Source organism: Rhinatrema bivittatum, chromosome 8 (assembly GCF_901001135.1).
Source record: "Rhinatrema bivittatum chromosome 8, aRhiBiv1.1, whole genome shotgun sequence".
Classification (NCBI taxonomy): domain Eukaryota; kingdom Metazoa; phylum Chordata; class Amphibia; order Gymnophiona; family Rhinatrematidae; genus Rhinatrema; species Rhinatrema bivittatum.
Window position 1 is genome coordinate 19,250,189 of NC_042622.1, and position 11,569 is coordinate 19,261,757.

Genomic DNA, 11,569 nt, shown 5'->3' on the forward strand with positions numbered 1-11,569 from the left:
TTACTTATGAGCTTTCTGTGCGGGACCGTATCAAAAGCTTTGCTGAAATCCAAGTGAACCACATTAAGTGCTCTTCCTTGATCCAATTCTCTAATCACCAGATCAAAAAAAAAAAAAAAAATCAGGACCTTCCTCTGGTGAATCCATGCTGCCTTGGATCCTGTAACCCCTTGGCTTGTAGATAGTTCACTATCCTTTCCTTCAGCAGAGTCTCCATTAATTTTCCCACCACCGAGCTGAGGCTGACCGGCCTGTGGTTTCCAGCCTCCTCTCTACCACTCTTTTGTAGCGGGACCACCACCGCTCTTCTCCAGTCCTGCAGCACTAATGTACTCTCCAAGGATCTATTGAACAGGTCCTTCGGCGGACCTGTCGGGACTTAATCGGAGCTCCCCGAGTATCCTGGGCTGTACCTCATCTGGCCCCATGCTGAGTTCACAATGTAAAAACCGCCAGACTCAAAATAAATGCAAATTGAACCTGGTGATCCACACGCCCAGGAAACAGAAAAATTGGTAAGAGAGGTGTTCAATGCTCAGAAGACAATTATTGTCCCAGACTGATCTGGACAAGGCCAAGGCACTCGTCTGCCAGCAGCTGGAGTTACCAAATAAGATAGCTTCCCCCAGTAAGTTGCTATTTAGGGAACCAGTACCAGAAAAGAAGAAGGAAGTTGAGAAATGTGTGTCTTCAAGGCATTAAAACATAGAATATGACAGCCAGTGAGGACTGCGGAGCTGTGAGCATGGGTGAGTGAGAGGGGCAGCCGCCCAGGGGTGGAAGAATGACTGAAAGGTCAGGCAGACCCCCCAATGAATTGCATCCACCCCAGAGCTCTGCAAGAAGTGAAAAACAGGAAATCGCTTAACCTGTCATCTGGAACCTGACGACTGGAAGGCGGCCAGAGTGACGCCAGCGTTTAAAAAGGGCTCCAGGGGTGACCCAGGAAACTATCGACTGATGAGCCTGACGTCGGTGCCAGGCAAAATGGTGGAAGCCATTCCTAAAAACGAAATCACCGGCCATCTAGACAGACATGGCTTAGTGGGGAAGAGTCAACATGGTTTTAGCAAGGGGAGGTCTCGTTTTACCAATCTTTTAGATTTAATAAAAAATGTAAATAAACATGGAGATTACAGTGAGCCAGGGGGGTTTTCAGAAGACAGAGACTGCTCAGGAAATTACAAGGTCATGGGATAGGAGGCAGGGTCCTGTTGTGGATTGGTAACGGGTTAAAAGGCCAGAAACAGAGGACAGAGGGGAGGACTGAATGGTCAGCTCTCCAAATGGAGAAAGCTCGTGGGTGCAGTATCACAGAGATCGGTGCTGTTTAACATATTCATAAAGGATCTGGGAAAGGGAATGATAAACGAGGTGATCACATTTAAAGGTGACACAAAATTATTCAAAGTTTTAAATACAGCAGCGGATTGCGAGGAACTGCTGAAGGACCTTGTGAGGCTAGGAGACCGGGCAACCGAATGGCAGACGAAACTTAATGCGGAAAAGTGCAAAGGATGCCCAAGGGACAAATAATCCCCACCACAGGTGCACGGTGCTGGGTTCTGTACTGGGAGTCACCACCCAGGAAAGATGCCTTGGAGTCCTTGATGCCTCCTATGCCTTGACATCCTCTGCTTGGTGCCTGGTGGCGGTCAAAGAAGCAAATAGAATGTTAGGAAAGATCCGAAAAATAACGGAGAATAAAATGGAAACTATCCTATTGCCTCTGTGTCCAGCCATGACGCACCCGAACTTTGAAGCACTGGCGTGCAGTTCTGGTCACCCCCATCTCAAGAAAGACAGAGCAGAGCGACAAAAATGATAAAGGAAATGGAGGATCTCTCTCCTGTGAGGAGAGGCTACGCAGGCAGGGGCTCCTCAGCTTGGATAAGAGACGGCTGAGAGGGGACAGGATAGAAGTTTATAAAATCATGAGAGGGGTGGAACGGGTAAATAAAGGAAGGTTATTTACCGTTTCAAATAAAACTAAAACAAGGGGACGCTCCGTGAAACCGACACCCAGCAGACGTAACACAGATCATGGAAAGTAGTTTTATCACTCGGCGCACGATCAAGCTGTGGGATCTGTTGCCAGAGGACGTGGTCGAGGCGACGAGCACAGCGGGGTTTAAAAGAGGTTTGGACAAGTTCCTGGAGGAAAAGTCCAGAACACATTCTTAGCCAGGCAGACTAAAGGAAGTGATTTCTAACCCTGGGAGTGAGTAACAGGAATCAGATCGACCGTTGGGGATCTGACGGGTACTTGTGACCTGGACCGGCACCGTCAGCGCCAGGATGCTGGGCTCCATGGACCTTGCTCTGACCCAACACGGCACTTTTTATGTTCTTATGCGCCACTGGCATTACAAGGTTAGAGGAGAGAGAAATGGGGATGAGAGTGGGAAGCGTTAGGGATAGGAAGGATCAGGGGTCATTGAGAGATGGGGGCGAGGGCCTAAATGTTTCCTGCTCTGGATGTTTAAACTTTCCTTCCCCTCTCCTCCTCTCTCCCACGCATTTCCTCTTGCAGTGCCAGGGTCCCCGTCAGTCTCAGCTCTGCCCTTTTACAGAACTAGAGGGTGGCCCGGTTCCTGCACCCGGGCTTTCTCGAGCTCTGTGGCTGGTTTTTGTCTCCGCCACCTCTGTCGGGAGGTCCTCCCATGCACCCACAACCTCTCTGTGAGGGAACCTACCCCCCCCCCCCCCTCTGAGCCTAAGACTTGCCTTGAAAAATCATTTACACTTGTGCCTTATTTATACCTTTGAGGTGCTTGAATGTCTCTGTCCTCTCCCCTCGGATATACATCGATCCTTAAGTCTCATCTGATAGTTTTTGATGCAGATCCACCTGGACCCCCTCCAGCCTGCCTCTCTTTTCGGGGGGGGGGGGGGTGTCTGGATGTATACAGTATGTGTGCCTGTGCCTGTCTAGGTCTCTCTGGGTAGGTGTGCGTCTGTAGTTAGTAGGGGGGGGGGTGTGCATTTGTTTCTAAATACAATGGAAAAATGTGACAAGCACTCAGATTTCATTTTGTTTTGTTAAAAATGAAAAGAAAAACCATTTGTGTTCTTTCATTTGAGAACGTACATGAAAAACACCCTGACAGACTCAATGTTCCCCCCTTCCACGGGGGTCTGTGAGGTGGAAAGGGGCAGGAGCGATCCCCAGTCGCTCCTGCCCCCGCCCCGGCTCCAGCTTGGCACTGAAGCGTCAGCCATCTTCAAACCCGGAGGCGGCTGGGGGTCGCCCCTGCCCACCTCAGAGACCCCCGTGGAAGGGGGGAACTTCTCCTTTATATTTGCGGGGAGGGGGGGGGGCTTAATTTAACTTTAATTTCAGTTCAGCACCTGATATCAACTGAAATAAACATTGCATGAATGAAAACAAAACCAAAGCTGTTTTCTTTCTTTTTTTCCCTGCGCGTGAGTGTGCTGGGTGCGTGGGGTGATCTCCATGCGAGTCTGGGAACTGCCTGTGAGGTGACTCACAGCAGAATTTCCTTTCATCTTCTGAGTCAGGACCGAGCGATTTTCAGCTCTCTCCTCCCTTGTGTCTGGACCGTCTGCAGGGCCGGTGCAAACCTGCGGTCAGGCACCCCACCCTCTGCAGCTCCAGTGGCAGTGGCCCCAGCAGGGCCCTGTCTTCTGGGGCGGCACTGGGGGCCTGGCACAGCACCCCTCCCCCACCCCCACATTTGATTCTCTGTAGGTGACCGCCGGGTTTTCCTAATGGAAGCACCAGCCCTGACCCTGTGCACTGTGCTCCACCTCCCGCCCAGAGCCTGCTCCAGTGGCGTAGCCACGGGTGGGCCTGGGTGGGCAGGTGCCCACCCAACTTAGACCCAGGCCCACCCAACTGGCACCGGAACTGCAAGGCTGTCGCGGGATCCCATCCCCGCGACAGCGAACAAGAGAACCCACGCCTCGCGCGCCATCACGGCACACGTGGGGAAGCGCTGCTGCGGCCGTATGGCCAACCGGTCTTCCTGTTCGGGGGGGGGAGCAGAAGCGCCGCGCGCAGCTTCCGCTTCCTCCCCCCAATGCAAAAAGATCAGCTGCCTCTCCTGCTGCCACCGGACTCCTGCTATCTTCGGGCGTCGGGCCATATGGTCCGCCGATCTTCCTGCTTGGGGGGGGGGGAGGAAGCGGACGTTGTGCGCTGCGCTTCCGCTACCCCCCCCCCCCCCCCCCGACAGGAAGTTCGGATGCCCGAAGATAGCAGGAGTCCGGTGGCAGCAGGAGAGGCAGCTGATCTTCCTGCTCTGGGGGAGAAAGCGGAAGCTGTGCACGTGCTTGAATGTGTATGTGTGGATGAGAATGGGAGTGTGTGTGGGTGAAAACTGGAGCCTGGGTGTGTATGTGGGTGAGAATGGAAGCTTGAATATGTGGGTGAATGGGAGCTCGAATGTGTGTATGTGTGGTTGAGAATGGGAGCCTGGGTTTGTAGGTGGGTGAGAATGGGAGCTTGAATGTGTGTATATATGGGTGAGAATGAGAGCCTGGGTTTGTGTGGGTGGGTGAGAATGGAAGCTTGAATATGTGGATAAGAATGGGTGCTTGAATGTGTGTATGTGTGGGTGAGAATAGGACCTTAAATGTGTATATGTATGGATGAGAATGGGAGCTTGAATATGTGTGGGTGAGACTGGGAGCATGGGTGTGTGGGTGAGACTGGGAGCATGGGTGTGTGGGTGAGAATGGGTGCCTGGATGTGCGTCTGTGTGTGCATAAGAATATAAGCCTGGGGAGGGGTGAGAACTTGTATGTGTGTCTGCAGAGAATGTGAGCTGGGGGGGGGGGAGAGCAAGTGAGAGTGACAGCTTGAGTGTGTGAGAGGGAGTCTGTGAGAGAAAGCGTGTATGTGTGTGTGTGTGTGTGTGTGTGTGTGGAAGGGAAGAAGACAGTAATAGAAGAAAGACACTGAAAAGGAATTAGGAAATGAGCTATAAGGGAAAAAATGGGAGAAAGAGACCAGGACCAACTGATTAGAAAAATACAAAGATCAGACAACAAAGGTAAAAATATATATCTATATTTTGAGATGTTAGCAATTTAAATATAAGCAACACAACCGCTCTCTCAAAATTTATGGACAGGTAGGAGCCGTGTATAAAATCGTAATAATAAGAAGCCTAAAGTACCACAAATCACCGTGAGTTATGTTTGTATCATTAAGTAAACCTCATACTTAGGCGTAGATGTGAATGCTATGCTGCATAATTTGGCATTATTTATCAGTAACAAAACAACTAGTAGACCTGCATGCCTACAGCCCACCCATGTTAACCTTGTGCCCACCCAAAAAATCAATTCTGGCTACGCCACTGGCCTGCTCCTGCCTCAGTTTGGGTGCAGTGATGAGAATTGGCGGGAAAGCTGCCGCCGCGACTCCCCTGACTGTTTGAACTCCCGCGTATTCAGGCGATTTTGTTAGGGGTGGGAGAATAGCTCTAAGTGAGTGGACCCTACGCAGCTTCTTGCCTTGCAAAAAAGAAAATATCGTTTCCTGAAGCAGATTCTAAGTCTGCTGGGAAAAGGAACGCTTTTTTTTTTGTACCGTAAAAGGATCAGTGTTGGTCATTAAGTTATAATTAGCAGGATTATTCTAATTGCTTTGGCTCTTTGCTTTCAAAGTCGGTCATGGAGGAAAGGCCACAGGGAGAGCGCAGGTGGGGGTGGGGGGAGAGAGTGTCCGAGACTCCCGGATCTTACTCCTCATTCTTCAGTTCTAGGCAGGTTAAACTCTCTGCTGCCAGCTCTGTGGTTGCAGCGGGTACTTCAGCATCGCCCTAGTGCTGAGCAAAACTCCTTCACTGAGTCAAAGGGAGGGGGTGATTTTGTGTCGAGTTCAGCTCCCCCCGATCAGATGGAAAGATTGGCTCCAGTGCCAGGGGTTTGTGCCGCCGTAATGCTGCACGATCCAGATGTGAAAGAAATCACCTCGGAGGAGCAAATCTTCAGGCCAGGGACAAAATATCCCTGTTGTCGCCCCAAATATGCTTTCTGTCGTAAGAAAAAAAAAAAGTGCTGGGCACTAAATAGCTCCAGCTTTCAGCTCTTCCTGCAGTTGGAGAACCTGCTGGAGTTGGAGGCCGGGATACTTTCTTGTCCCCCTTTGCGTGGACCATGCAAAGGCACAGGTGGACGTCTGGAATAAACACCATTTCCAGTCTTTCTCAACAAACGCTAGCTTGCAGGCTTAAGGGGGTGTTCGTCTCTAACTGAGCTCTTCACAGTGTGACTGAGGGGGGCCTGCAGAAAGCCAGCTTTAAACCTCCCGCTGGCGACCCGCAGGTTCTGGGCACAGAGAGCCCTTTTCTCTTTTGAAGATAACGTTTTGTTGGGGGGGTTTTGTTTTTTTTTAGCTCTGTATTGTGCAATATCTCAGACATGCCCGCAGGAAGCAGCGGGAAGCATTGCCTAAGTTTGAGGGGTGCCCCGTAGAGGCAGAGAGCCGGAGATGAACGTGCACGCCCTGGACCGGACTGGCCCATTTGATCTCTGACCTCACAGATGATATCACACACACGCCCGCCGGTGGGCCAGGTCAAAACTGTTATGTGTGATGTCGTTTGTGTCCATTCGGTGGCGAGGGATTGAGGGGCGTTGCTTGGAGATTAATAATAATAATAATAATAATAATAATAATAATAAAAAAACTTAAAAGTAAATTGCTTATTTGGTATGGGTGTATAGACTTTATGAATATTACACCAGGTCGGATGGGGAAGAAACAAATTCCTTTTAAGAGGGCAGTACAGAGAAAAAAAAATACTTTCCTCCTATTAAAAACACATTTTTTTTTGTAGAAAAATCTGTTTTCAAACAACTAGCAACTGTCTGTCAGTCTTTAAAGAAGTTATTATTGTGTGGCCAAGTGCTGCCCAGTAGCATCTACAGTTCTTTTCAAAAGACTTGTATTTGATATTTCACCAGTGCAATGATGGGGTTGTTGCATCTAATCTAATTTTCCACTTCTATCAGTCCCACAGGACTGCCCAAAACGGCATGCAGCATATTAGAACGCAAATCCTAAATCCAAATTAAATACAGTTCATAAAAACAATTCTGAACATTCCTAAACAATTCAACACAAAATTACAAAACATTATAACCAACCCAACTAAATCTCACTCCCTACTGGTGCTAGGAAATGTCTCAGTTAAGTTACAGTTTATAAACCTTAGAAAAAATGAATTACAATAACCCAAAATCTAAACATGGCCAGGACAATCACAATCACAGCTGTGCCAAACTGAATCTGAGAGCTGCTGGTTCCTTCTGGTCCATTTTAAGAATAATACTAGAATTATTAGTGATCTCATAGGCACAAAAATGCAAATAATTTCAAAAACCAGGAAAATGGGTTATTAAATAACCTTTTCCCCTGTTTTTATATATTAATAGGCCATGTTAACATTGCCATTTACAATAGGGCTTGTTAGAATAATAAGTTTCCTTATGTGTTTGCAATATTTTCTTTGCTACCATCACTTCCAGTCCTCAAGGGCTGAAAATGGGTTACAGTTTTCAGGTTATCCTTAATGAATACTCATGAGGTGGCGTGCATGCAAATTATCTCATGCATATTCATTAAGGATATCCTGAAAACCCGACCCATTTGTGGCTCTCAAGAACTGTCAGTGAATGCCACTGGGCCCTATCGTATGGAATGAGGTATTCCAGCTTGAAAATATTCTCTCTAATACCTGTAGTAGTAGTAGTAGTAGTAGTAGTAGTAGTAGTAGTCATATTTGTAAATATACCCTCTAATACCTGTAGTAGTATTTATACTTGTAAATATACCCTGTAATACCTGTAATAGTAGTAGTAGTAGTAGTAGTGGTACTCATATTTGTAAATATACCCTCTAATATCTGTAGCTAGTAGTCATATTTGTACATATACCCTCTAATACCTGTAGTAGTAGTAGTAGTAGTAGTACTCATATTTGTAAATATACCCTCTAATACCTGTAGTAGTACTTATACTTGTAAATATACCCTGTGATACCTGTAGTAGTAGTAGCACTCCTACTTGTAAATTTCTGCTCATACCTGCTGTCGCGGTTGGCTGGCCTGGACAGAGGGAAGACCATCCAGGGAGTGCCACGAGACGGCAGGTCAGGGCTAGGGCCAGTCTTCCGCCTAGCCAGCCCCTTCCCCGGCAGGTTGAGCCCTTGGGATCTGAGGGCCAGTAGGGCTTTGCGGCGGCACTGGTGCATCTTGGTGAGTGCTAGCAAGGGTAGGAGCTGATACTGGTGCAAAGTGCTGGGAAGGACTGGAACAGGAGCCTGAGTGCAGGCAAGAAAAAACAAGGACAGGACTGACAAGGACGGTCAGGGGCAGCTCAAGGAAATCTGCTGCCTGAGGCGAGGGATAAGATGGCGCCCCTGCCCCCGCTCCCACACAAACTGTCACATACACACACATACTCTTATACACACCCACAACCTGTCTCACAGATACTGACACACTCTCAGGCCAGATTCTCTCATACACACACATACTCTTATGCACACCCACAACCTGTCTCACAGATACTGACACACTCTCAGGCCAGATTCTCTCATACACACACATACTCTTATACAAACCCACACCCTATCTCACAGATACTGACACACTCTCAGGCTCTAAGACCCTTTCTCTCCCCCCACCCCCACCCCCACTCAAGCTCTTACTCCCCCAGATTCTCTCATACACACACACGCTTTCACTGGCTCCCTCACATACACACAGGCAAGCTCCCATCCATTCTCACACACACACACACACACACACACACACACAGACCCCAGGCAGGCACCCATTCATTCACCCACCCACTCCCAAGCAGTTACACATACACACCCACACACACAGGCCCGATCCCCTCAGTGGCAACCCTGGGCAGCAGGATTCGCCTTTTTCCTGATGTCATCTCCTGCCTCCGCGGGGCCAGTCTTGTGGCAGAAGGAGAGTCATTGGGGAAAAACGTGATTTCTGCCGCCCGGGGTTGCCAGTGAGGGGATCGGGCAGGGTTGGGTTTATCGCTGCCCCGTCCGATGTTTGACTTTGGAGGCAGGGAGAGGCGGCGGGTGCGGTAGAGGCGTTTTGGAGGGGCACTTTTTGCCGCTACAAAATTCTGCCGCCTGAGGCCGCCTCGCCCTGCCTCTGAAGACAGGGCACACAGAACACAAAGGCCCGATGGCACACTGCGCTATAAGGAGGCCTAGATAGGCCATACAGTAGGGAAGGACTTAGATAGGCCACAGAGCTAGCAAAGGCCTAGCTAAGCAACGAGGCAAGGAGCGAGAAGGCCGAATGGCCACAAAGCGAAGCAAGGGGTCAGGGCGAGGAGCCAAGGCAGACTGGATGCAAAGACATCGAAGCAGGGAACAGACAGGGGTATGTAAGGTTGAGGCTTGGCTGTGGTGCTTGGCCAGAATGAGGAGTAGGCACACTGAGGACTCCTAGTGGCGAGGAGGCTGCACCGCAGGCTGAGTAGTGAGGCGGTGACATGGAAAGCATGGAATGGAGCTCCGAGGAGACCTCTGCTGGCGGGGAGGCGTCACGGGCAGGGCACGATGAGGCTGCATAGCAGCTGGAATCGTAACACCTGCCATGTTTGCTGTGGTACTTATTCTTGTAACTATATCAGATCTACTAGCATAGCGGGCTTTAAGAGAGGATTGGGCAAGATCCTGGGAGGAAAAGTCCATAAACCATCATCGGCCAGGTAGACCTCTCCCAGGGAAAGGCATTGCTATCCCTGGGAGCGAGGAACAAGAAATAAATCTGTTCTATGGGATTTGACGGATACTTGTGATCTGGGGAGACAGGATGCTGGGCTCAATGAACCTTGGTCTGACCCAGCACGGCCCTTCTTATGTTCACATGCACCCCTTTTATCTTCAGTCAGGCCTGGATTTAAGATTCTGGCATCCACAGGTGAAGTGCCATGGCGGGGCTCCCTCTGAAGCTGGGCCGGCACTCAGCCCTAAATCAAGCAGAGGTAGACTCCTCTTTGTCTGGATATTTGGAGCCTTCAAAATCCTGCACCTTTGGCGGCTGCCTATGTTGCCTCTGCCTAAATCCGGGTTTCTCTTCTTTGCTTTAATGGGTCACTCTGCTTATATGGATTGTGCTTGCAGCCTGAAAAAGAAAAAAAAAAAAAGGAACGAGGCTGTGACCACAGACTCAGTCGAGAAAAGTACTAGATGTCCTGCATTACACAACTAAGGCTGGCACTGCTTATAGGTGACAAGGAAATGCTTTGCAAACCGCACTCTGCACGTTTGTGGCACGTCCGTTTGGGGGCAAAGAGGGGGTCCTTCTTATTGATCTGTTTTCTGCTTCCAGTCCCTGGCAGTAGGGTCCTCCTCTTAGAGTGATATTTGCATGCTGTTGCAGTGAGACCAGGTTTAATAAGCAGAAGTTGTCATGGGACTTCAAATGTAAACAAACCCTGCCGTAAACTTTCAGGAAGCCGCGTGCACAGGATGGCAACGGGCAGTTCCCACTTTGTGAGCTCTGGCTACTTTTTGGGCAGATAAATACCCACAAAACGAGTGTGCAGAGAGAGAAATTCCACGCAAAGTAAACCTTCCAATATGATTCCACTTTAACAGTTGCAACATAATGAAACTCCTACGCAGGGTATATTTCTGTTAGAAACAAAACAAAAGAATTATGTGCTGTACAGTAGAGGGGCCTGTATATTAAGGCAGGTGTGCAATCCTCGAGGGCCACAACCTGGTCTGCGTTTCAGCGTATCCACAATGAATATGCATGAGTTAGATGAGGGCAGTGTGCATGCAAATATATCTCATGCATATTCACTGGGGGATCTCCTGAGAACCGGTGGCAGAAGCCACAGGTGGGCTATCAGCACATGCTGTTGTGAGTCGCGCGGGACCACTGGGAGGAGGAGGAGGCACTGGTGTCGGCGGCGTTACAGTGCAAAGGCCAAAAAGTACCAGCGATGGCGTCAGCGCCGCGAGGGCCGAAGAGAAAAGGACTCGGAATCGGAGCTTGCACCAGCGGCATCTCTGAGGGGGGGGGGGGGGGGGCGGAGGGTGGAAAGTGACCCTTTACCACCCCAGCCAGAGCACACCATGCAGGAAGAGCACCGGGAGCTCGTCTCTTCACACCCCTCCCTCACTGTGAGCGCCTCCAGAACCCGCGGTAAGAGTGCCGGAGAGGGGGGAGGGAGGGGCTGGCGCTGCTTCGTTCATCTGAGAGAGAGCGCAGCGGCAGAAGGAGGTGATGCGGAGGCTGGGGAGTGCAGGGGGGGGGGCAGCGGCGGGGCAGACGGGGAGGGAGAGGCAGGAGCTGATGCTGGGAAAGGGAGAGGAAGAAGCAATGGGAATGGACGAAGAGGGAGGGCTGCTGGAGAGGGAGGCAGGAGGGTGGGATGTGGGGGAAGCAGGGACTGAGAAATTGTGTGGGAGAGCAGAGGCGCATAGAACTGGGGATTGGGAGGAGAGTGGGAAGTCAGGACTTGGCTGGAAATTGAGTAGGGTGGGATAATGGGAACGAAGAGTTCAAATGAGATCTCACTGACTAGGAAGGCTGGGGGTGTG